Source organism: Pteronotus mesoamericanus, unplaced genomic scaffold, assembly GCF_021234165.1.
Source record: "Pteronotus mesoamericanus isolate MK-2021 breed Mesoamerican mustached bat unplaced genomic scaffold, CSHL_Meso_final scaffold_54, whole genome shotgun sequence".
Lineage (NCBI taxonomy): Eukaryota > Metazoa > Chordata > Mammalia > Chiroptera > Mormoopidae > Pteronotus > Pteronotus mesoamericanus.
In genome coordinates, this window is record NW_026555321.1 from 78,561,980 (window position 1) to 78,589,634 (window position 27,655).

At 38.2% G+C, this 27,655-nt stretch overlaps 1 pseudogene; it reads left to right on the forward strand.

Moving 5' to 3' along the window:
- Nucleotides 1–15,309: 15,309 nt before the first annotated feature.
- LOC129088186 (vigilin-like) lies at nt 15,310–19,076 on the forward strand (annotated as a pseudogene).
- The last annotated feature ends 8,579 nt before the right edge of the window (nt 19,077–27,655 follow it).

Consider the following 27,655-nt stretch of genomic DNA (forward strand, 5'->3'; position numbering starts at 1 on the left):
TGTTGGCATATACAATTTGGGTTTGTTCATTTTAATTTCTATGTAGTATTTTAGTATGAATGAATGTACCATATATTTTTATCCATTCTCCTGTTCATGGACATCTGGGTTGTTTTGAAGATTACAAGTAATGCTTCAATGCACGTTTGTACATGTCTCCTTTGCATATGTGCCACAGTTTCTCTTGGGTATGTGTCCAGATGTAGAATGACTGGATTTTAAGACACATAATGCTTTCTGTGGAGCTTGTTTAATACCTCTCCTGTGTTGAGAGTTCCTATTCCTTTACATACACTTCAATATTTGATATCGTAAGTGAAAAAATTTCAATATGATGTATGTGAATTATTTCATTGTGGCTTAAATTTGCGTTTTCCTAACCATTAATTTGGTTGAACATTTTTTCCCACAAGTTTATTGTCTCTTTTAGTTTCTTCTTATGTTTATTTTCTTAGTTTATTTTTATACTGATTTGCAGAAGTTCTTAAAATATATGCAAAGACTATTGTGCTTGTTGAAAGTCTTCTCAATATGCGCTTGTCTGCTTACTTTTATTACAAAAGTCTTTTGTTGTTCAGAAATTTAAAATTTTAATAATTTAATTTATTGATCTGTTTTTATTAAGATTTTTTGTGTTTTGCTTAAGACTCTCTTTCCCACTCTAACTTCATAAAGATATTTTCCTATATTTTTTCTAAAAGGTTTAAAGTTTTATTTTTTGCATTTAGAACTTTAATTCACCTATAATTAATTTATATACATGTGATATGTTGATTTGTAATTTTTTTCTCCATTGTATATCAAGATTCTCAACATACACAGTTCTCTTTTTGGTTCTGTGGTTTGCAGCATTGATTATTTGTGTGTTCCTGCATTGATATTGCACTATCCTAACAGCTCTTACAACAACAATTTTACTACAACTTTGCTACCTGGTAAGACAACCCTTTATCATTATTATTGCTGTTTTTTGATACTGGCTTGCCATTTCTTGACCCTTTGATATTCTATATTGTTATAGTAGTCAATTGGCATCTTCCACAAAAAAATGCTGTTGAAATTTTGATTGGTATCATATAGCACTTATACGTTAATTTTGGGAGAACTGACATCTTTATGATAGGTAGTTTTATGCCTTGTTTTTATGTTTATATAGGCCTTTCAGGTATATTTTAGGTATTGTTTTCTAACTTTCTTGTACATCTTTTGTTAGATTTGTTCCTGTACATTTTATGGTTTAGATTACTTCCAGGTTGATTATATTTTTGTATCATACATTCTGTTATTGATATATGGAATAAATTTTATATTCAACAATCTAGTTAAATTCTTTTGTAATAACCTATAGATATCTTGGAAAAGGTTACATCTGGATACCTCTTTCTAGTTCTTTTTTTTTTTTTACTAGTTTCCTTGTCTTTTATATTGATAATACAGCAGTAGTGATACTTGTTAACTTTAATGAAAATTACTCTAAAAAATTCACTTCATTTATATATTTTTACTATATACTGTATAAGATTAAGGAAAATTTCCCATCAGCTATTCTAAATAACCTTACAGAGTCTGTGCTTAAACCTGTCTAGAATGTTTTATGCAGCTTTTACCACCAGGACTCAGAGTAGCAGGATGAGGCAGACCAACCTGTATATCATTCGTTTTGGTCAATCTCTTCCCTCTCTCCCCACCTCCACCAGGTCCTGGAGCCAGCCAGCTAAATAAATTCCAGCATGCTCCATGCTAGAAAACAAGGTGGTTTTCTCTTTAAGTTTCCACTTGGCCTGAGGTATTAATCCAGATTCAACAGAATGTATTTACACTTTGCATGGATTTTGCCTTGGCCTACCAGGATAAAGTTTAAAACAACTCTGTAATAACAACTCTGTAACTCTGGTCATTGGGTTGAGGCTGATTTCATTTCAAAAGTCAACTGGTGTCATTGATCATTTCAGATAAAATCAGAGACAAATTTCTTACCACTTTTTCTAGTTGACTGACTCTAGTAGGTAAAAGTGCTCATGCAGTGCTTGATTGAAGGCTTTCTGATTTATTGGGGGCATTTTTTAAACACTTGAAGTTTTCTTATAACCACTGTAGCCACCCTAAGCTGCAAATCACAGTGTTCCTCTAGGAGGCAAGTTAATGCTTGACATTCAAACACGAAAGCAGTGTGGAATCTTTGGAAATAAAATGTTTTTATAATTGTCACCATCTTCCCCAGCCTCCAGTAAGACATATAACAATTAGAGGCCACCAGTGGCTTCTCATGTGCCCTCTGTCCTTATCGTCTGGTAAGCCTTAAGTTCCCTAGTTCAGTCTGAATACTAGATTCCAGTCTTTCTTTTTAGAGAGACTACCTGAATTCAATCAACCTGCTTATCTACTGCACTTTCCCACAGTTTTTTCATGGCCCATGCAGAAGCTGGGGCCATCCCCTGCTGCCTTGTGGCTAGAGATGTTTGCTAGGAGGAGGCAGACCAAGGTTCAATTAAATTCGAAGTGCTCGAAACAGTTTAGGAAGAGCAGCAGGACACTCTCCATCTGGAAGAAAGCTCCGGGAGCAGTTCAGAAACACAGACGGCACTTATGCATTCTCCTGGTAACCATTGGGTCTAAGGTAGTTCCTCCTCTGGGGCTCAGTGACCACTCTACCTCCACTGCCAAAATATCTGTATAACGTTTTCCCGTAATTACATGTATTGACTATGTTTTCTTGTTTTCTATATCCTTGGTTCTCTGGCACTTGGGACCTTATTGACTCTGGAGGGACTGCCCCACCCAAGATTAGTCAATTCCTAGAAATAACAAAGGACTCCCTTTTAAGACTCTAATAACAAAAACATATTATAATACATTCATCTAAATACAAAGAGTAAACCCTAATGAAAGCTGTGAACTTTAGCTGATAATGTGTCTATGTAAGTCCAGCAATTGTAACAAATGTGCCACTTTGATTCCAGTTGTTGATAGTGGGGGAGGCTGTGGGTGTGTGGGGACAAGAAGTGTGTGCGTACCTGTACTTTCCATTCAACATTTTTGTAAACCAAAAACTGCTCTAAAAATAATCTTTAAAAGCTAAAAAAAAATTTTTCAGAATTAAGTTGCCCTTTTTTTCCCCCCAAATTTCCTAGCCTGGGGTTGTTACTAGGAGAAAGAATGATGTACTAGTAGTAGTCAGGGAGAATCCTGAATTTTCAAAATTTTCTCAACAAGCTTATATCACCTTCCATACCTTTCATACTGACCATAACCCAGTAAGCAGCACAGAGGAGTTAATTTCTTTCTGGGGAAGGCAGCTGCATTTGATGATCAAACTGTTTCACTAAAACATATGTATCAGGAGAAGGTAAGGTAAGTAGTCAGAGCAACATCTCATTACTGAGTAGCTACTGCCATAAAGGCTCATTTTTACCAAACCGTATCTGATTGGGAAAACTGAGCATATCTCACAGACGTGAAATGAAAACACACCCAGAAGTGGGTAAGGGGGACTTCATTCAGTGAGAAAGGGAAGGGAGACTATTGCAATGGGAAGAATGCTCCAACAGTATGATCAGCAAGTGTATGAAAGAGCAAATAGGAGAGAGCTGTTCTCTTCTAGGGTAGAGTAAGTAAAGTTATAAAGGACTAGGGTGTCAGGCAAGGCGACTAGGTAGCCTATGGTCGGTTGGTGAAAGAACGTTTTTCCCCTGAGGTCAGCCATCAGGAAGGAGTTGGTCTTTGTTCAGAGGTCAGGATCCTGGAAGAAGAAAGGAAGGCTGACTAATGGTTGAGCAAGTCAAATTTGTGGGCATTTTGTCCAACCAGATTGGTCAGGGAGGACAAAGAGTTCACCTCATCATTTATGAGGCAACGAATGGACACTTGGAGGGGCTGTGTCCATCCTTGTAATACAAAAAAGGGGGATCTCCTCAGGATGTATCTGAGTTATATAGTGAAGGGTGGCCCTTTTCTGAAGGCTATTTCGTTCAACACAAGAGTGGGGGATTCTTGAGTATCACTGCTTTCCAGAAGCCCAGGGCTCAGGTGAAGTTCAACATCATTGCAGATTAGTTTCAAGAATTAGGTCGGTATGGTGAATCATCTAGTCCTCAGCCAAAGTCAAGGGTGATGGGCAAGAACAGAATGCCTTGTGAGGGGGGTGCAATGGGCTAGGGAGCACACTCCATTCCAAGTGGCTTCCTCCAGCAAGAGACAAATGGTCAGCCTTTGTTATTGTCTGGCATGCAGCGGTGGCCTCTGTGTCAGAAACACTGAGTCCTTCCTTTTGTCCTCAGTCTGTGGCAGGGGTTATGGGATGCGTTGCCCTATCTAGTACAGGACAAATACAGAATGCAGGCAGCAATATGTAGATGCTTTCCAGAGCTGACTCCAGCTGATTTCCTCAGCATGAGCTCTTTCTGTGAGCACCTGCATGAGTGATCCAAACAATTTAATTGGTAACCACAATCTGCCTCCACAGTTCACAGCCCAGGAAGATGTGTCCGTAACCTGCAAGTTCAAAAGTCTGAGCAGAGCAACGTGACTACTCTCCATTTGATAGAGGTGGAAAACCACAGCATTCACCATGGGGATTCAGCTTAGCTAAACATCAGGATACCAAGCTGAGGCAATTAGAAGGACCTCTGTGAGCTGAGGATCCCACGGAGTCAGTGATTTTGCTTCATACAATGAAGTGTGAGGTGAAGCCTCCCTGGCAGGTAAAGCTACCATTTATGCAAAGCTGAGATCCTGCTGGGGCAGACATTCTTAACTGTATCCCCTCCCACTGTGAATCCAGGCTTTTTGAGCCCTTTTCACCTGACATTGGTATATGAGTCCCCCAAAATGAACATGTCAGGCTAGAGAGTTAGAAGACCTCTCTGGGTTAGCATTCAGTTTCCACAGGTACTCAGTAGAGCCTATAGTTGTTTTTTTAAAAAGGAATGAATATAGCGACCAGGTCAGAATCTCAAGTCCAAAACTCCAAAAGAGTTCCTTCAAGCTAAAGGCTGCTTGCTTTTGCAGACACCTCTCCTTTTTCCAGAGGCTCTGATTAGCAACTGTCCTCATAAGTTACAGAAACTCATTCTGTCTCCAAAATCTATGACTGGTCCTCTGTCTCTTAGGCACAATTGACCTATGAGATTTGGGTAATATCTTAATTAGTTAATGTTTACTTAAACCCTTAAGATATCTTTCACTCCCCTCAACAACAAAAAATTACTAAAGTCTGTATTTTTTTAAAAAAACCAAAAGTTTGAACCTTAAAATTTAATGTACAGCATTGTTTCACATGCATTTGTCTTGCTCTTTCTGAAAACCACATATGATTGATTAGATATGCGTTCTTATTATTTAGCACTCTCAAGTAATTAAATGCTTCTCTCTATTTTACTAACCACTGACATATACACACAAAGTTTAAACAGTAATTGAGAAATCAAAGCCCAGGGAGGGCAGTCTTGGTATTCTTAATCTTTTTGTCACTTTATGACTTTCTGTTGCTCCCATCACTCTTGATTCCAAAATTGAAGCTCCTGTCCCAACAAAAGGCATATGTGCCACTTTCGACACTGAGAGGCAATTTGGGAGACAAGTCGGTGAAAGTTCTAACAGATCTTTAGGTTTTATGGTGACAATGCAATCAAAACTGAGATTGTTCCTAATAGGAAATGTACACTTGGTAATTGCTGAATAATATGTTTGAATGGAATTGAATGAAAGAAAAATAGATAAAGTAAATTGGCTATGGCCTTTATTATTATTATTGTTTACTATCATCATAATTCTGGTGCTCTAGTACAAGCACCCAGAGTAGACTGAGGACCCTGAGACTGGGTGGTAAGGGAAGCTCAGTCAGCTATGACATTTGCACTCAAAACTAGATTTTTCCACCACAATACTGTATTTATAGAATTTTTTGGTATTTTGTCTTTATATAATCAACACTTTATTTCAGAAACTGATTTCTGCTAACATCATACATACAGAAACCCTGAGGAATCACAGATGGACAGAATCTGACTGATACCAAAGTCTTTGACATGCATAGAAAACTGAGAAGGATAAGCAGATTTTCAAGAAAATCTCTTATGAGGCCTCTGGGAGCATCTGCCAGCTGCTGAGCATGGCCATAATTGTGTGCAATGACCAGATCTAACTGCCTCCCAGCAACAACTGAAGCACCACAAATGGATACCCACTGTGTGGTTGAGCCCTGGGATTCTGCCAAGAATAATGAATCCACTTAATCTCATTGGAGAGGAGATTTGTAATTATGAACAATTTCCCTTGACATTTAGCCACAAAATGATGTTCAAATATTTAAGAACGTCGTTACCCATTACATAGTTTTTATCATGAAAATGTACTAGAACAACCTGACTAAGAATTAACAATAAATCTGCAGAAAAAAATAATAATAGTTTCCATATATATGGCAATCAAAAAAGGGGAAATATAAGGTCAGGGATATGATTTCACTTAGTTGAAATTTTTTGTATGAAAAACTTTAAACTTTCTTTCTGTTTATTATATTTTTTAATTTGTAAGAAAGTAATCATGATATGAATATGATATGATGACTTAATTTAATGCTTTTTTGAGTACTAGTCATCAAAACTTAATTTGAAATGTGATAATATACTTGTAGGAAAACATCCATTAGATTTTTCTATGACTACATTTATAAGTATCAATAACCTTTATTTTCACTCAATTAATATTATCTCACATGACAAGAGCATTCAGGCCAACAGTTTAAACTGTATCAGAGATAATTAAAAATGCAAGGTCTCCAGATAATAACTAACTAAGCCAATTCTAAATTATTTTCTTACTTTTATATCAATTTGGTCAGACATGAGGCACGAGTGACCAAATTATGAAGATGACAAGTCAAATCACCTGAGCATAAGGGAGGTTTACTAATTTTGGCAGCAACTGACCCATCTGTGTGTAAATTTCAGACTCCAGTCTATTTCATAGTGGAAGCTGATTATCCCTAACATATAGTCATTAAAGAGCATCTTTTATTAGAATAGCAAATGAGATTTTTTCTTAGTTTCTTTTCTTTTTCTAATAGTTCATTACTGGTGTATTGCAACAACAACAACAAAAATAAGATACCTAGGAATAAATTTGACCAAGGAGGTAAAAGACCTGTACTTGGAAAACTATAGGACATTAAAGAAAGAAATAGAAGAAGACCCAAACAAGTGGAAGCATGTGTTCATGGATTAGAAGAATTAACATCATTAAAATGTCCATACTACCCAAAGCAATATAGAGACTATTACTCAATTCCTATTAAAATACCAGTGACATAGTTCATACATCTAGCACCAATATTCCAAAAATTTATATAGAACCAGAAAAGAATAGCTTCGGCTATCTTGAGAAAGAAGAACAAAGTTGGAGGGATCACAATACTTTATATCAAACTATGCTACAAGGCCACTGTAATCAAATAAGCCTGGTACTGGCATAAGAAGGGGCACACAGATCAGTGGAACAGAACAGAGAGCTCAGAAATAAACCAATGTCTTTATGATCAATTAATATTTGACAAAAGAGGCAAGAACATGCAATGGAGTAAAGACAGTCTCTTCAATAAATGGTATTGGGAAAATTGGACAGATACATGCAAAAAAGATTGAAACTAGACCATCAACTTACACCACACACAAGGATAAACTCAAAATAGATAAAAGACTTAAATGTAAATCAGAAAACCATAAAAATTCTAAAAGAAAACACAGTCAGTAAAATCTCAGACATATTTCATAGTGACATCTTTTCCAATACATCTTCTAGGGCTAGGGAAATAGAAAAAATAAACAAATGGGACTGCACCAAACTAATAAGCTGCTGCACTGCAAAAGAAATCATCAACAAAATGATAATGATATGGGAGAACATATTTGCCAATAATACATCTGATAGGGAGTTAATTTTCAAAATATATAAAGAACTTATACAACTTAACACCAGGAAGGCAAATAATCCAATTAAAAATGGGCAAAGCACATAAATAGATACTTCTCCAAAAAGGACATACATAGGACCCATAGACATATGAAAAGATGCTCAATGACATTAATCATGAGAGATGCAAATTAAAACCATAATGAGATATTACCTCACACTTGTCAGAGTGGCTATCATCAATAAATCAATAAACAACAAGTGCTGGTAATGATGTGGAGAAAGGAACCCTCATGCACTGCTGGTGGGTTTTCAGACTGGTGCAGCCACTGTGGAAAACAGTAGCTATTTTTAATTTCTTCAAAAATTAGAAATAGAACTGCAATTTTACCCAAACATCCTACTTCTGGTAATATATCCTAAAAATCCCAAAACACTAATCAGAGAGAATATATGCACCCTTATGTCCACAGCAGCATTACTTATTATAGCTTAGGTCTAGAAACAGCCCAAGTGCCTCTCAGTAGTTGAGTGGCTAAAAAAGCTATGGTACATTTACACAATGGAATACTATGTGGCTGTAAAAAAATAAGGAACTCTTATCCTTTGTGACAGCCTGGACAGAACTGGAGAATATTACGATAATGGAAATAAGCCAGTCAGAGAAAGACAAATACCATATGACCTCACTCATATGTGGAATCTAATAAACTGATGAACAAAATAAAACCAGAGGCATGGATACATGGAACAGAGTGACATATCTCAAAGGGGAGGGTGGTAGGAAGACTGGAAGAGATTAGTCAAAAAACATATATGCATATATGCCACACTGATGAACACAACAATGTGGTGAAAGCTGAAGTCGGGGGCAGGGGCTTGGCAGAGAGAGAGAAAACGAGGAAATGAGGGACATCTGTAATAGTGTCAACAATAAATCTGTTAAAAAAAGAGAGCAACTTTTCTTGAGCTACCAAAATTAATTTGAATAAAAAATTTTAGCAGGTTAAATATGTGTATATTGCAATGTTGCCCATCCTGATATTTCATAAGTTTGCATTGAAACAAAGCATTTGACTCTGTGACTTATGCTGTCATAAAGTTCTTGACCATGCCAATGGGTTTAAAATGACACCTCAATATCTAAATTTCCACGTAATGGTATACTTTTGGAAGAGGGTAAAATGGAACATGTTCCCCTGAACCCACTTTATACAATGCCACAATTATCACTCAGATGCTGAGATACCATATGTAATTAGAAGAAACTATTACCATACTGCCTAAGAACCATCAAGATGTCATATATTTAAAATAATACTTACTGGATGGTGAGTTATATAATTTCTATTTTTTTATTGATTTTATTTTAGATTTGTGTTAAGTAGGTACTGTACTAGGTGATTTAATAGGATGAGGAAAGATAGGAATCATGTAGATAAAACTATAGCTCTCTTACCATTGTTATGTAATGTTATATTTTACGTCACTTTATTCAAGAAGCCCTCTCTTCTGTGTATTTCCCACTGTTATAGAACATATTCCATGTGCTGTTTTCTTTACTAAATAACAGCTTTTTGAAATCAGGGGCTATAAGATATTTGTAATGAAGTCACTGTGGTATGGTGTAGTGTTGCTTCTAATCTAATATGCTTGCTCAAAGTCACCTAAGATGACATACATTAAAAAATGATATAGAATCCGAGCCTCTACTCTGCTATGTAAGACAGTATGGGAATTGTGATACAATAGAAATATATATTTGGAGTGATATCACCAAGGTATTATAGTATAACTCCAAAATGTCTACCAAAAAACTGTTAGAACTAATAAATAAATCCAGTAAAGTTGCAGGACACAAAATCCAACATAAAAAATAAGTTGCATTTCTACATATTAACAATGAACTAACTAAAAAATCTCTTTTATGATAACATCAAAACAATAAAGGAGGATTTAACTTAACCAAGAGCACAGAAGATAAGTATAACAGAACCTATAAGACACTGATGAATGATATTGAAGAATATACAAATAAATTGAAAGATATCCTGTGTTCATGGATCAGAAGAATTAATCTTACTAAACTGTTTTCACTACTCAAATCAATATATAGATACAATGTAATCCCTGTCAAAATTCTGAAGATATTTTTCACAGAAATAAAAAAGAACAACCACAAAATTTGTATGGTGACGCAAAAGACCCCTGAAAGCCATAACAATCCTGAAAAAGAACAAAGCTAGAGGCATTTCTGATTTCAATACTATACTACTAATCTATACTAATTAAAACAGTATGGTATCAGCATAAAAAACATACACATAGACCAGTATAAGAGAAAACTCAGAAATAAACCCAAGCATCTGTAGTTAAATAATATTTGACAAGGGAGTTAAGAATATTCAATAGGGATCTCTCTGATGGCTAGTGATGCTGAGCATCCTCTTGTATGTCTCTGGGCCCTGTTTATGTCCTCTTTGGACAAGTGTTTGTTCTGGTCCTTTGCCCATTTTTTAATTGGATTGTTTGTCTTCCTGGTGTGGAGCTGTGTGAGTTATTTATATATTTTAGAGATCAAATCCTTGTACAAGGTATCACTGGCAAATATTTTGCTGATGTTTTCTTTAGTCATACAGAAGCTTTTTAATTTGATGAAGTCCCATTTGTTTCTTCTTTCTTTTATGTCCCTTGTTCCAGAGGACATAACAGTGAAAATATTGTTGCATAGAATATCTGAAATTTTCCTGCCTATGCTCTCCTCTGGGACTTTTATTTTGAGACTGGCTATCATAAACAGATCAACAAACAACAGGTGCTGGCAGGGTTGTGGAGAAAATGGAACCCTAGTACACTGTTGGTGGGAATGCAGACTGGCGCAGCCACTGTGGAAAACAGTTTAGAATTTCCTCAAAAAACTAAAAATGGAACTGCCTTTTGACCAAGCAATCCCACTGCTGGGATCACACCCTAAGAATTCTGAAATACCAAAAGAACCTATGCACCACAATGTTCATAGCAGTGCAATTTATAATAACCAAGTGCAGGAAACAGCCTAAATGCCCATCAGTAAATGAGTGGTTAAAAAAAAACTGTGGTACATTTACTCAATGGAATACTATGCAGCAGAAAGAAAGAAGGAGCTCATACCCTTTGCAACAGCATGGATGGAACTGGAGAGCATTATGCTAAGTGAAATAAGCCAGGTTGTAAAAGACAAATACCATATGAAGTCACCTATAAGTGGAACCTAATCAATAAAACAAGCAAATGAGCAAAATAGAACCAGAGACTTGGAAATAAAGAACAAACTAACAGTAACCAGTGGGACGGGGATAAAAGGGAAAAGAAGGGAAAAGTTTGCCAAGGAACATGTATAAAGGACCATGGATAAAGACAACAGGGTGGGGGGGATCGTATGTGGGATATGGGGGTGGGTTGAGGGTGGGGAAGATTAATGGGGGAAAATGAGGATAACTGTAATTCAATAACAATAAAAATTTAGGGTAAAAAAAGGAAAAACAACTTTTCTCTTAAAAAATGACAAACTTGCCAAGGAACATATATAGCAAGGACTCATGGACAAAACCAAAGGGGAAGAGCTGAGGGAGGGAAGGAAGGAGGGGGCAAGGGAAAGAGGTGGGGGGGAGGCAGAGACAAATGTATTTAAAAAGTAAATAAATTTTAAAAAAATGACAAACTTGCTACAAATACAATGTACTTTTTGAAACTTTAAAAAAAGAATATTCAACAGGGAAAAGGCCATATCTTCAACAAATGGTGTTGGGAAAACTTGCTATTCACATGCAAAAGAGTTAAAAGAGACCTTTGTCTTATCCAACTTGCAAAAAGGAAAAAAAAGGGAACTTCAAGTGGATTCAAAATGGAACATAAGAGCTGAAATTGTCAAACTTCTAAGATAAATCATAAGGAAAAATATCCTTGACATCAGTTTTGACAATATTATTTTTTGATAGAACAATAAAAACACAAATGACTAAAAGGAAAAATTAACAAGTGGGACTGCATCAAAATAAAAAGTTTTTGCACAACAAAGGGCAACTACAGAATTCCCCCAAAAAAGGCAACTACAGAATACAAAAAGGTTGCAAACAATATATTTGATAAGGCATTAATATCCAATAAATATAAGCAATACTTACAACTCAATAGCAAACAAACAATCTAATTAAAAAATGAGCAGAGCACCTGAATGGACATTTTCCCAAAGAGAACATAAAAAAATAGCCAACAGGTGCATGAAAAGGTGCTTAATAGCACTAATCATCAGGGAAATTCAAATTAAAACCACAAGATATCACTTCAAACTTGTTAAATGGCTGTTGGAAGGAAGGAAGGGAGGAAGGAAGGCAGGGAGGGAGGGAAGAAGGGGCGAGGGGAGAAAAAAGAGAAAAGAAAAGCTGGTAAAGATGTGGAAAAAGGGAAATCCTGATGGTAAAAATAAATGAAGAAAATGTGAGATATATATAATTTAAATTCTTTGTAGGACAAGCTTTAAAATTCTTTTTTCTGTTCATTATATGTTATATATGTATGAATATTATTCAGCCACAAAAGAAGAAAATCCTGCCATTTGTGACAAACCAGATCGACCTTGACAATCTTATGCTAAGTGACAAAGATCAGAGAAACAAATACTTGTGGGATCTCACTTTTATGGGGAGTCTAAAAACACCAAACTCATAGAAACAAAGAGCAGTAAGGTAGTTTACCAGGGACTAAGAGATGGGGAAAATGGGGAAATATAGGCCAAAGAATAAAAACTTTCAGTTATAAGATTAATAAGTTATGGGAATCTAATGCACAGCATGCTGGCTATCATAAACAATACTGTATTTTGTACTTGAAAGTTGCTAGAAGAGTGTGAGTTTAGTGGTTTCATCATAATAACAAAAATAGTAATTATGAGAGGTGAGGAATGTGTTAACCTTATTGTACTAAACATTTTACAACATACATGTGCATCAATTCATCACATTGTACACCTTCAACTTGCATAATGTTATGTCAATTATATCTCAAAAAGCTAAGAAACATTTTAACCTACCAATGTGATGTAAAAATTCTAATTAGTGTAGTGTATCAGTTGTCTTTGCCTCCTCATGTATCTTAGAGTAAGCGCTATTTCAAATAATAGTAACTTGGATGAAATAACTGAGTAATATTGTCACCCCAAAAGTTACTACAATTAAATAATGTAGAAATATTAATATATTTGGTCTTTGTCCTCAGGATGCAAGTTTTCACGTATTTGGAATCTCCAGAGTGATGAGTGTCTTTGTATGCGAACATGGCAATTGGCTGGGAGCCCCTAGATAGCTTCAGGATGACTGTTGGTTGCCAGAAGAACCAACCATGTGATTAGAAACAGAATTTTCAGCCCCTTCCCCGCCCCCCACTTCCTCCAGGGAGGGGTGTGGGACTGGAGAGTGAGTTAATTTCATCAATCATGGCTGCATAATGGAACCACCAAAAAACTTCAAAACAGCAGGCTTCAGAGGACTTACCAGTGGTTAATATTTTAGGGCCCGGGAGGGTGACATGCCTAAAGTGAGCATGGAAACTTCACATTTCTTTCCCTATACCTTGCCCTATGCATCACTACAAATTGGCTGTATATGAATTTTATCCTTCATAATAAACCAATTATAATAAGTAAACCATTTTTTTCCTGAGTTTTGTGAATCATTCTAGAACTTATCAAATCTGGAGGTTTGTGGGAACCACCAATTCATAAACAAGTAAAGAAGGCCCACCAGGAACATATAGCAAGGACTCATGGACAAAACCAAAGTGGGGAAGGATTGAGGGAGGGAGAGTGGGGAGGGGCAGGGGAAAGTGGTGGGGAGAAGGCAGAAACAAATGTATTTGGAAAAATAAATAAATTAATTTTTAAAAAAAAGAAGAAGAAGAAGGCCCAGGACTTGTAATTGGCATTTGAAGTGGGAGCAGTCTTGCGGGACTGAGCTCCTAACCTGCAAGGTCTGTGCTAATTCCGGGGAGTTACTATGGAGATAGAATTGAATTATAGGATACCCAGCTGGTGTCACAGAGTTGGAGAACTGAGTGGTATGACACATTTGGTATCAGAATTGTGGTATTGGAAAAATAGTGGGAAAAAGATGGTATCTGTGCTTTTAAGATCTCCCTTTGTGAGTCCCCTCAGTACCGCAGACATACCGCAACATGCCTGCAAAAAGATCTGGGTTTAATTCCTGCTTCAGTCCTTTACTATGTGCCCTTGGACTTGTATCCTATGTGCTCTGTCATTAGAACCTTCAGAGAAACTTTGGAAAGTCACATAAAGTACAACCAAGTTCTTATTTATTAATGATTTGTGGTCTAATTTTTTGAAACTATAAACACACTTTTTAGATGAAGGTTCCTGGTTGAATTATCTATTTGAAAGTATAGGCATGACACAGTCTTGTGCTAAAATTTTGGAGTGCTTAAGACATACTTACACTTTCTTTTTTTTCCTTTTTTTAAGTGTATTTTATTGATTATGCTATTACAGTTGTCCCATTTTTTTCCTCCCCTTTCTCCCCCTCCTCCCTGCAACGCCCCCTTCCCCTAGCTTTTCCCTTCTTAGTTCATGTCCATTGGTTGTTCATATAAGTTCTTTGGCTTCTCCATTTCCCGTACTATTCTTTACCTCCCCCTATCTATTTCACAGCTACCAATTATGCTTCATATTCCCTGTACCTTTTCCACTGTTCCTCCTCCTCTCCTTCCCCACTGAAAACCCTTCATGCGATCTCTATTTCTGTAATTCTGTTCCTGTTCTAGATTTTGCTTAGTTTGTTTTTGTTTTTGTTTTTTAGGTTCAGATGTTAATAATTGCGAGTTTGCTGTCATTATACTTTTCATAGTTTTGATCTTCTTCTTAAATAAGTCCCTTTAACATTTCATATAATAAGGGCTTGGTAATGATGAACTCCTTTAACTTTACCTTTTATGGGAAGCACTTTATCTGTCCTTCCATTCTAAATGATAGCTTTGCTGGATAGAGTAACCTTGGATGTAGGTCCTTGCTTTTCATGACTTTGAATACTTCTTACCAGACTCTTCTTGCCTGTAAGTCTTCTTTGGAGAAATCAGCTGACAGTTTTATTGGAATTCCTTTGTAGGTAACTCTCCTTTTCTCTTGCTGCTTTTAAGATCCTCTACTTATCTTTAAGCTAGCCTCTTCTCCTTTACCAAGATGGTGGCTTGTCCCTGTTTCACCACTGTTCCCGCCTTGTGAGCCTGATTTTGTTGTGTTGATAAGACTAAAACAACAAAAGCTGGCAGGCTGACAGAGGTGGCTTCTGGTCAGACTTTCTGGCTACTGACCATTTTTCTGTGACTCACCTAGACCTTGTGTAGGTGCCATCAACCATGAGCTCCCTTCCAGTTTTGACCCAAGAGAGCTTTGCAGAAGATGGAAGTGGGTTGCTTCTGCAACAGATAAAAGTTACCACTTTAAATTCAGAAGAAGAGAGTGACCCTCTGGCCTACAAGGATGCTTCCTCTGTGCTCCCTGAGAAAGCAGCTTGCATGGAAAGTGTCCAAGAACATGCAGGTGTCTGGGGTAACAAGATCTGGCACATCAAAGCTTCCATCATCAGTCATGTGTTCCATGTGCCCCTGGAGAAGAGGAAATAAGGATGTGAACCAGTTTGGAGAAGGTAAACAAGCAAAAATCTGCCTTGAGATCATACAGAGGACCAATGCTCACCTGGAGCTCTCTCTTGTGAAAGAACAGGGCTTCTCCATCATGATCTCTGGGAAGGTGGACACCATCATGAACTCCCAGAAGGACATTGTGTCTCAGCTGCAGATACAGGTCTCAGCAACTGTTGCCATTCCCAAAGAACATCATCACTTTGTTATTGGCAAAAATGGAGAGAAAATACAAGACTTGGAGCTAAAAACTGCAACCAAAATCCAGGTCCCATGTCCAGACGATATGAGTAAACAGACCAGGATCACTGGCACCAAAGATGGCATTGAGAAGGCTCACCACGAAGTGCTGCTCATCTCTACCAAGCAGGACAAACATGCTGTAGAGAAGCTTGAGGTTGAGAAGGCATCCCACCCTTTCATCACCGGCCCTTATAATTGACTCATCAATGAGATCATGCAAGAGACAGGGACATGCATCAACATCCCCCCACCCAGCTATCAACCAGACAGAAATCGTCTTTACTGGGGAGAAGGAGCAGCTGGCCCAGGCCATGGCTTAGATCAAGAGGATTTATGAAGAGAAGAAAAAGAAGACCATGATCATTGTGGTAGAGGTGAAGAAGTCCCAGCACAAGTACATCATTGGGCCCAAGCGCAACTCCCTGCAGGAGATCCTGGAAAGGACTGGTGTCTCTGTGGAGATCTCACCCTCTGACAGTGTCTCTGAGACAGTGATACTCCAGGGTGAGCCCGAGAAGCTGGGGCAGACACTGACTGAGGACTACGTCAAGGCCAACAGTTCTACCGTCTCCTCCATCTTGGCTCCTTCCTAGCTTCACCGTTTCATCATTAGCAAGAATGTGCAGAATCTGGCCAAGACTACTCAGTAGATACCGAAGGTTCACATCGAATTCACAGAGGGTGAGGACAAGATCACCATGGAGGGCCCCACGGAAGATGTGAATGTAGCCCAGGGGAAGACCAAGGCCATGGTAAAGGACTTGATTCACCGCATGGACTATATGGAGATCACCACTGACCACAAGTTCCACTGACACCTCATCAGGAAGAGCAGGGCCAACATCAACAGAATCAAAGACCAGTACAGGTGTCTGTCAGCATCATTCCTGGTAGTGAGAAGAGCAACCTGATCTGCTTTGAGGGGGGACCTGCAGGGTGTGCAGCAGGCCAAGTGGGAGCTGCTGGAGCTCACTTACTGCATGAAAAAAGAGCGCACCAAGGATCTCATCATTGACCAGAAATTCCATTGTGCGATCATCAGGCAGAAGGGTGAAAGGATCCATGAGATTTGTAACAAGTTCCCAGAGGTTATCATCAACTTTCCAGACCCAGTATAGAAGGATGAATTGTCCAACTCAGAGGGCCCATGAATGCGGTAGAAAAGTGCACAAAATACATGCAGAAGATGGTGGCGAATTTGGTCGAAAATAGCTATTCAATCTCTGTTTTGATCTTCAAGCAGTTCCAAAAGAACATCACTGGGAAAGGGGACACCAACATTAAAAAGATTCATGAAGAGAGTAACACCAAGATTGACCTCCTGGCAGAAAATAGCACCTCAGAAAACATCATAATCACAGGCAAGCAGGCCAACTGTGAGGCCACCCAGAGCTGCATTCTGTTCATCCAGAAAGACCTGGCCAACATAGCCAAGGTGGAGGTCTCTACCCCACCAAGCTGCACAGCTGTGTCATCAGCACAGAGAACCATCTGATCCACTCCATCATGGAGGAGTGTGGCAGGGTCCACATCCATTTCCCCATGGAGGGCTCAGGGAGTGACACAGTTGTCATCAGGAGTCTTTCTCTGGAGGTGGAGAAGGCCAAGAGACAGCTCTTTCACCTCAGAGAGGAGAAGCAAACCAAGTGCTTCACAATGGACACCTGCAAGAAGCTGGGGTACCATCAGCAAAGGGGACAGTAAGATCCACAAGATATGAGACACCACTGGGGTCCACATCGTATTCCCAGCAACAGGGGACAAGGACCAGGACCTGATCACCATAATCGGAAAAGAGGATGCCATCAGTGAGGCCCAGAAGGAGTTGGAGGCCCTGATCCAGAACCTGGATAATGTGGTGGAAGAGTGCATGCTGGTGGACCCCAAGCGCCATTGTTATCTGAAGCATTTTGTTATCTGAAGAGGCCAGCTCTTGCAGGGGATAACTGAGGAGTATGCTTGATGGTCATCTTCCTGCTGTCTGGCATGCAGAGTGACAGAGTCACCATGAAGAGTGCCAGGGAGTGTGTGGAGGCTGCCAAACAGCACATCCAGGAGGTCATTGAGGACCCAGAGTCCCAGGTGACCACAGAGTGTGCCATATCCCAGAAGCTCCACCAGTCTGTCACGGGCCCCAAAGATTCCACAATCCAGTAGATCACTCAGGACTATAATGTCCAGATTAAATTCCCAGACTGAGAGGAGGGCCCAGCTGTCCAGGAGAATGGCAATGATGCTGGGGAGGGGGGAGAGGCTGACCCAGGTTCTCCCAGGAGGTGTGACATCATTGCCATCTGGCCACAAGGAAAAGTGTGAGGCTGCCAAGGAAGCCTTCAGAGGCACTGCTTCCTGTCACCATTGAAGGGGGGATGCCCTCTAACTTTCACCGCTACATCATTGGGCAGAAGGTCACTGGGATCTGCAAGATGATGGGTGAATTCAAAGTGAACATACATGTCCCAGCACCGGAGCTGCAGTCTGACACCATCGCCATCACAGGCCTCACTGCCAATTTGCACTGGGACAAGGCCAGGGTCTTGGAGTGGGTGTGGGAGCTGATGGCAGAACAGGAGGACCAGGCTCTACAGAGCTTTAAGCTGAGCATCACTGTCAACCCCAAATACCATCCCAAAGTTGTCAGGAGGAAGAGGGTAGTGATCACCCAAATCTGCTGGGAGCATGACACGAACATCCAGTTTCCTGACAAGGATGATGGGAACCAGCCAGGACCAAATCACTATTACAGGCTACAAGAAGAACACAGAAGCCACCCAGGGACACCATACTGAAAATTGTGGGCAAGGTCAAACAGATGGTTTCTGAGGAGATCCCACTAGAGCACTGAGTCCATGCCCACATTATTAGTGCCACCGGCAAAGCCATTTGCAAAATAATGAATGAATTCAAGGTGGACATTCTCTTCCTTCAGAGCAGGCCCAGAACCTAAATGCATTACCATGATGGGGCTCCCAGAGAAAGTGGAGGAAGCCATCAACCACATCCTCAACATGGAGGAGGAATATCTGGCTGATGTGGTGGACAATAAGGTGCTGCAGGAGTACATGAAGCCTGCAGCCCAGGAGGAGTCCAAGGAACTGTCCAAAGGCTTTGTGATACAGAATTCACCCTGGGCTACCAACAGCAGTGAGAAGGCTCCGGATATGAGCAACTCTGAGGAATTTCCCAGCTTTGGGCCTCAGGTGGCCCCCAAATATTCCCTTGGGGGCCCGAAGGGATAGTGATCAGAAAACAGAAACCTCTCCAGCCTGCTGACCCAAACCCCACCACACAATTGTTTCAATCTGATCCAGCACCTGGATCCTCTGTAAATTGTTGATGCTCCTCACTCCTTGAAGTCTCTCAGGGAAGCCAGGTGGCTGTCATTGTGTGCGGCCTGTCCTTGGGCTTGGCCAGTGCCAGATCCCTGCTCAGGCTCTGCCCCTGACACCGGCTGTGGACTGCTCTCCATGGTTCAAACACTAACAGAGGCGATTGGACATTTCACTGGCATGTCAGCAAGGCTCTGGCCCCACTGAGTGCTGCACAGCTGGGGCTGAACCCGCTTCCTGTGTCCTGACCTCAGGAAATAAATTCTCTGACTTTAAAAAGGCCAAAAAAAAAAAAAAATTCTCTCCTTATCTTTAATCTTGGGTAATTTAATTATGACCTGTCTAGGTGTGTTTCTCCTTGGGTCCAACTTCTTCGGGATTCTCTGAGCTTCCTGGACTTGAATCTCTATTTTCTTTGCCAGATTGGGAAAGTTTTCCTTCATTATTTGTTCAAATAAGTTTTCAAGTTCTTGCTCATCCTCATCTCCTTCTGACACCACTATGATTCAGATGTTGGAACATTTAAAGTTGTTCCAGAGGTTCCTAAGCCTCTCCTCATTTTTTTGAATTCTTGTTTCTCCCTTCTGTTCCACATCATTGATTTGAGTCCCAGTTTCCTTCCATTCACTGTTGGTTCCCTGTGTATTTTTATTTCACATTGAATAGCCTTCACTTCTTCCCTTATATTGTGGCTGCATTCAATCATTTCTGTGAGCATTCTGATTACCAGTGTTTTGAACTATGCATCTGATAGGTTGGCTATTTCTTCATCACTTAGTTCTTTTTCTAGGGTTTTGATCTGTTCTTTAATTTGGGTCATGTTTCTTTGTCTCAGCACACCTGTTGTGTTGTAAGGGGTGGAGGCTTAGGTACTCTCCAGGGTGGGGCAAATCACTTCGTTGCATTGTGGTGTGTATTTGGGGGAGAGGTCAGAGAGGGTACAATACCACTGGCTCAGCTCTTGCTCCACTTTCAGTCACTTCCCATGCTATCCACAAGTGAAGTGCACCCCTCTGGTGCTAACTCCCAGGTGAGTGGGCTTGTGTATGTTTTAAGACCCAATGAGCCCCACCAATGGACTCTCCCATGAGACTGGCAGTTTCTCCTGCTGCTGCAACACCTACAGGTTTTTAAAGCCAGAGATTTTGAGGCTTTCTTTTCCTGCACTGGATCCCTGGGTTGCATGGTCTGTCCTGCTCCCCAGCTGTTCTTCCCAGTTTGTACACATGCAAATGTGGGAGCATCTGGTCCATAAGCTGCTACCTTGTCCAGCGTCCTCTCTCCCCAGCTGCCTAACTCCACCCCTCCTACCAGTCTAGATGAATGTTTCTTCTTTAACTCCTTGGTTGCCAGACTTCCATACAGTTCAATTTTCTGGCAGTTCTGATTGCTTTTTGTTTATAAATTGGTTGTTATCCTTCTTTTGGTTGCTTGACAAGTGCTAAAAACATAGATGTATATACATATACATCTATGATATATATGATGCATTGTAACCACAAAACAAAAACCTCAAGAAATACTAAAAAAAGTCAAGAGAAAGGAACCTAAACAAAATACTAAGAAATACCAGCAAATCAAAAGGAAAGAGATCAAGAGAAGGAACAGAGAACAAGAGAAACAACCAAAAATCAAAAGAATAAACAAACATCAATAATTACATTACATGTACATGGATTTTATGCTCCAATCAAAAGATAAGATGGCTTATCTTAAAAAAACCCCCACTATATGCTGCTTACGCTGTTTATGCTGCTTTTTGTGTATGGTATAATTAGGTGGTTGAGTTTCATTTTTTTGCATGCAGCTGTCCAGATCTCCCAACACCATTTATTTAAGAGGATGTTTTTATTCCATTTTGTGCTTCTGCTCCCTTTGTTGAATATTAATTCACCATACAGACATGGGTTTATTTCTGAGCCCTCTATTCTGTTCCATTGATCTATGTGTCTGTTCTTATGCCAGTATAAGAGTCTTTTGATTACAGTGGTCTTGTAGTGTAGTTTGATGTCATATATTGTGATCTCTCCTACTTTGTTCTTCTTTCTCAAAATTGGTGCAGCTATTCAGGATCATATATGGTTCCATATAAATTTTTGAAATGTTTGATATATGTGAAATATGTCATTGATATTTTAATGAGGATTGCATTGAATCTATAAGTTGCTTTGGGTACTATGGACATTTTAATGATGTTAATTCTTCCAATCCATGAATATAATATATGCTTCCATTTATTTGTGTCTTCCTTAATTTCTTTCTTCAATGTTGTGTAGTTTTCTGTGTGCGTTCCATTTACATTTTTATTACTATCAAATTAAATTTGTTTATTGGCTTAAAAATAATTGACATTGTCCTTGACAATGTAAATGGAATGTAATGAAAATGTAAATGGAACATAACAAGCTACTTTGAAAAAGTTTTGAAAAAATGAACATGCAAGAAGTAGGAAATTTCTGGAATAGAAGAGCTATGAGAGCATTGATGTCAATACGCATTAACATTTATTTACAAAACTATAGCGTAATGGACAAAACCAAAGGGGAAGAGCTGAGGGAGGGAAGGAGGGAGGGGGCAAGGGAAAGTGGTGGGGGGTAGTCAGAGACAAATGTATTTGAAAAAATAAATTAAAAAAAATTGACATTGTTTACAATATCAAGTCTCAAAATCTTAACCAACTTTGTGATGAATGTGTCTGTGAAGTGCAAATCACTCATTAGCTGGAAGTTATAAGGTCAATACTCAGTTATCAACGTAGTTGTACAATGAAGATTAATCCCCTAACAAGGTATAAACAAGGTTTCTTAAAACAGAAAAAATAAAAGATTTCTGGATCCTGAAACAAGTTTTCTGGAAGAAGGAATTCTGCATCAAGACTGTCAAATAAAAAAAAATTCTGCATGAGTTTCCAGCTTGCCAGTCTGCATTAGCAATTTTAGACTTGCCAGCCTTAACCATCACTTGAGCTGATTCCTTAAAATAAATTTCTCTCTCTCTTCCATATATTTATAAGATATGAAATATACATTTTTTCCAAATAAAAACAAATAAAAAGACACACCTATTGTCCTATTAGTTGTTTTTCTGGGGAACCCTCACTAATACAATACCTTTTTGTGTTCTATAATAGAAGTTTAGTGATTTAATCTCTCTGAATTTGATAGAATTTAGTAATTTTACAAATGAACAAACCTTGAGCCATGTGAGGATATGAATTTTCTTATGTAAGAATGGACTTTCTATCTCAAGGTATAAGAAATTAGAAACTTAAGGTAAAGATGACAAGGGTACACGTTCTTTCCTGCAGACTTTTGTTCTCTGGACTCTAAAAGTCCTGCAATTCCAGGTGAAATGGAGCAGTTCTATAGACTGAAACCCCAAGACACTTAATAGGCCCTGTATCTTCAAACAGTATAATGTATTTTGTGTTCTATATGCATTGTGTTGCTTGAGAACACAGCTATTTTTAGATGATATGCTGATTTATCACCTTATATAGAAGCTTACTTTTAGGACACTGTAGTCAAAATACTTGTAGCTTAATTCTAGAGACTCACATCTTAGGTAAATCTCTAGTATATAACACACCAAGCAAGAGACCAGTTTTTCAAATAATGTTCATATTAATTTATAAATATTATTATAAACATGGTAACAAGAAGTAGCACAGTCATTGAGGATTAAAGCTTTTTCTCCTCAGTTTTTTAAGATATAATTAACATGCAATAATGTATAGTTTAAACCAGGTATACGATGGGGTGATTTCATACACACATATATTGTAAAATAATTATCACAAAAGGGTTGTTTGACACATCTATCTACTCACATACTTTTCCTGTTTTTATGGTGAAGCCATTTAAGATTTATTTTATTGGTAACTTTTAAATATATAATGCAGCAATTGTTAACTATGTTCTAGACTACAGTCACTATGCTGTACATTAGATCCCTGGAATTTATTCATCTCATAACTGGAAGTTTTGTACCTTTTGACCAATATCTTCTCATTTTCCCCACCCCCAGCCCCTGGCAACCACCATTCTACTTTCTCTGAGGATTATAGCTTTGACAGATGAACACAGATGAGGAAAGAAACTAACACCTAATGATTTCGGAAACAATCAAAACATATACATTTTGATCAAGAACTTTGAAATTTGAGGTAAAGTCATAAAATAATTTAGGAGAAATGAAAACATTTGCTTTCATTTTGCTAAAGACTTTAACAATTCAGTTTGAGGAGAGGCAAGAATGTCACCAAGATTTCAGCTGAAGTGGTAAGAGAAACCCATTTTAGATAAATAATGAGGCTAGTGTTTTGGAGTCAGTGGACTGAAGAGTCAAAGGCTACAAGAAAGATAACTGCAGAGGTGTCGGTAGTTCCAACCTGAAATGAAGAAGGCTTTTAGGAGAATTGAGGGGCCATATTTAACAGCAAGATTTGCTTTCCCAAACTGTTTTAATTATGTCTCATGTTATAAGTGAATTTAACCCATGTGAAGAGGTAACTTTCTAGACTTTTCTAAAAATATTTTATTGAAGAAAAGTGTTCCAAAGTGATCAATGATATTAATTCAACACTCTGTAAGACACAGGGGCAGTTAAGAAGTTATTTACAGCAAATGTACTGAGTCCAGGGGCTGCATAACTGAGACTCTGGGAATAACAGGAGAGAGGTCATACCCTTCAGGACCTCTACCAGGGGTGTGCCCTCTGAACCTTATTGTCAGACCTCCCATACTCTTTCTCGTCTGGCCCACAACCCTCCTAGCACTATGTCCGATTCTGTAAACCATATAACATTCTTCCAATAAGGTCTGAAGTTAGCCAGAATCCATTGCTGGATCTTGCAATGAAAAATTCCAAACTAATACTTGTCGTTTTTTGTATATCTGTTTTGTCTTTTTTCTTTTAAATTGCAAACAGCCTTTTTTTTTTTTTATTGCTGACATTATTACAGATGTCCTCCATTTCCCACACCCTTTGCTCTTCTCCACCCCCCTCCCCTGGGCTTCACCACATTGTTGTCTGTGTCCATGGGCTCTGCATATATGCGTATATGTTCTTTGGTTAATCTCTTCCAGTCTCCCCACCTCTCTCCCCTCTGTTTTTTCTTAATCATCTACTTTTTACATATTTTCCTTTTTTTTTTAAGTTAGCCTTGGTCATTCAAGTGATTATATAAGTTTTTGTGGGTTTTATAGATGTGTAACCATTACTAGGACATTTCCTAGGATAAAATGTCTTTCACATCCCAAACTGACTTTTCAAATAACCTTGGCTAAGATTAGTTGTATTTTTTAGTTAGGAGTTCCTGAATCATATTAGCAGCCAGAGTTTTTTAACACAAAGGAAATTAAGCATATAAAAATAATTTCTTTTAGAATCTAGCTTTCTTACTAACTTCCCAGCTAAGCTTTTGTCTTTAAATGCCTGTTATCTCAGTTAAGGAACTATATATAGGAGCTCATATTTTTATCAGGCTGATTAAATGTCAGCTCCCTCAGAGAATGGATTTTTCAATATTCCATCTAGTAATGGTATAATTTTTTTAAAGGCTATAAGATTTCAAAATAAAAGATAAGAACAAGTATTTAAATCCTTTTGCTTTACTACTTTGACACCATGGCATATTTACTTAATAGAAGGTTTTACAAGCAATTAGTTTCCATCAAGGCAATTTCTTATATACAAACTGTAATTAGTTTGGATTTGCTGTAGTTCACATCTCATCCCTTAGCTTACTTACAAAGAAAATTGTGGTTAGAATTTAGAACTTTCAAAATTGTCCTTGAAATTCTTCTCCTCTTCTTCAGAGAAGAAATTCTCTTTTAAATTGATTTGACTAGGAGCCTAACACAGATGAAAGATGTTAAAGATTATCTCAAGGTAACATAGCCAGTCAGAGGCAAAATCAGGGTTTGAAAATAGGTCTCCTGCTTCAAGGTCATGTTCTATTTATAGCAAAACACTGTTTTCCTTTAGTTATCACCATTTTAGAATATTTTCCTAGAAATAAACTCCTGACACATACCATTGCAGAGAAACATTCCAATTACTTTCTTCTTCCTAGTTTAGTGAACTTCGTAATTTTGAGTTCCTTATTAGGGACTTACATTAATTCAATTCTAAAGCTGAATTTTTATTTTAATACTAACATTTAAAGCAATTAAAGATAATAATTCAACTTGCTTGAGCACTTATTATTAATATTTGGATGTTTCTTAAGAGCATTTTCTTTCTAACAACAGACTCTCATTGCCTTTCATTTATTAAACCAATATTCTTGAGCACTGGCTGTAGTCCAGGCACTGCTCTGTGACTTGGGGTAACTAGGGGAGCAAAAGAAACACAAATCTCTTCTCTTAAGGACCTTATATTTTATCAGTTAAAGACAGATGATAAACAAAATAAGATCCTTTGGATAGTTTTAGATAGAAGAGCAACATGACCTGGCTAATATTTAAAAAAAAAAATAATTCTGAGTATTGCATGCAAAAATGAAGGAGTTGGGGGGAAGCAAGAATACTAGCTGAACATATATTACCATATCATAAGTGTGAACAAGATGATAGCAGTAAAGGTGATAAGCAGGTTAGATCTGGGAAGTGTTTTGAGGGTAGAACCAAGAGAATTTTCTGGCAGATGAGGTGTATGGTATGAGATGAAGAGAATTCAAACACGTTCAAAGATTCTGAGTAAACAACTGATGTTGCTTTCAACTGAGATGGGAAATAATGTGAGAAAAGCAAATTCTTTAAAAAGCCCTCTTTTGTACAACAGACTAAAAGATAGATTAAGAACTTGAAAGAGATCAATGACATATATGTTCATGTATGTCTTTGCAATGATCTTAATGACAAGAAAACAGACAAGGGCTCTAGATAAGGAGAGTCAAAATCCAGGAGGTTAGAATAAGATATTTGGCTTTGAAAGGCATTTATTCAGTGCCATGGAGAGAGAGCCTCAAACCAAAGATCTGGACTGTAGATAAAGTAAAACAGAATGTTTAATCCATTTTGTAAATAGTTTATTCATTCATTCCCTCACTCACTGATTTACTCTTTACTCAATTTCTCATTCATGAGGGCAGCAAAAACAAATAAAGCAGTCCTTCCCCTCAAGGCAGAGAAATACAAAGAAGCCAACAAAAATAAATTCCTCCTTCCTATTGATTGTATCTTATCATATAAAATAGATTTTTTTTTTACCCCAAATAATAAGTAGCATCTTTTGGGAAAAATAAATTACATGCAAATATTTTGTTTGTAATTACAATGTGATTGTAACCTTTAAAATATTAATTCAAACCTATTCTGAATCTGCTAGATCTCTCCTTAAATAGACTACTATCATTTGATTTTTTTGACTGTATTAGCATTCAACTTCTCCATTAGTTTCCTAGAGCTGCTGTGACAAAATACCACAAACCCTGAAGCTTTGAACAAGAGAAATGTATTGCCTCATAGTGAAACCAAAAGTCCAAAATGATGGTGTTGGCAAGGCCATGCTCCCTCTGAAGATGGCGGGGAAGTAGCTATTCCAGGGCTCTGTCCTAGCTTCTGGTAGTTCTTTGCCATGGCACCATTACTCCAGTAGTCACATGGCATTCTTCTTGTGTGTGTGTCTGTGTCCAAATTTCTCCTTTTTATGAGAACACCAGTCACATCTGTTTAGGGTCTTATTCTACTCCAATATGACTTCATCCTAACTAGTTACAACTACAATGACTGTATCACCACATTCTGAGGCACTGGAGGTTAGGACTTCAATATATGAATTTTGAGGGGACACAGTTCCAACTCATAATGGACTTATAATATTGTCGGTGCCAAGTGATCAATTAAATTACTAGTGTTTCTGTTAATGAGGCTCATGGACCCTGCAACAGCTGATTTCTTCCTCCTATTCAGAAGGTCTCAAGTTTTAAAAATAAGGATGTATAGACACTTCTACTTTAACAAAGCCATAGGGTGGTAATTTTAGAAGAAATTGAGCTCTGAGCTCTTTTATTGAGATATTATTGCTTTTTAATTGTGACTCCAGTCTAAGGTCAAAGAAGCCAAAAGAAGTCTTAGAATAATCAAGCTTACCCTAAGCCTGGAAATGGAAGAGAGCATCTGGAGTAAAGCTGAGGCCATAAACAAGAAGTGAGACCAGGCACTAGGCAATGCATTCTATTGAGCCTAGTAAAATACCCAGGAAGTAGGTCAGAGTGAGTTGAAACTAGAGCACAAGTGGAGCTGAAATATCAGAGAGTGAAGACATTGGTGTTGGTACTTAAACTCTAGGAACACCTAATCGATTGCTCTCCTCTACCTGATGTTATCTCCTAGGTCAAAGGCTTAGCCTGGGACCCATTCATTTCTTTAATAGTTGGATCTACATGAAATCATCAGCACACATTGTAAAGTCTCGAGGGTCTGATGAGTAAATTAGGTAGCCTCACAATATAATAGTCCTTAAAAGTCTCTGATTGAAGGCAC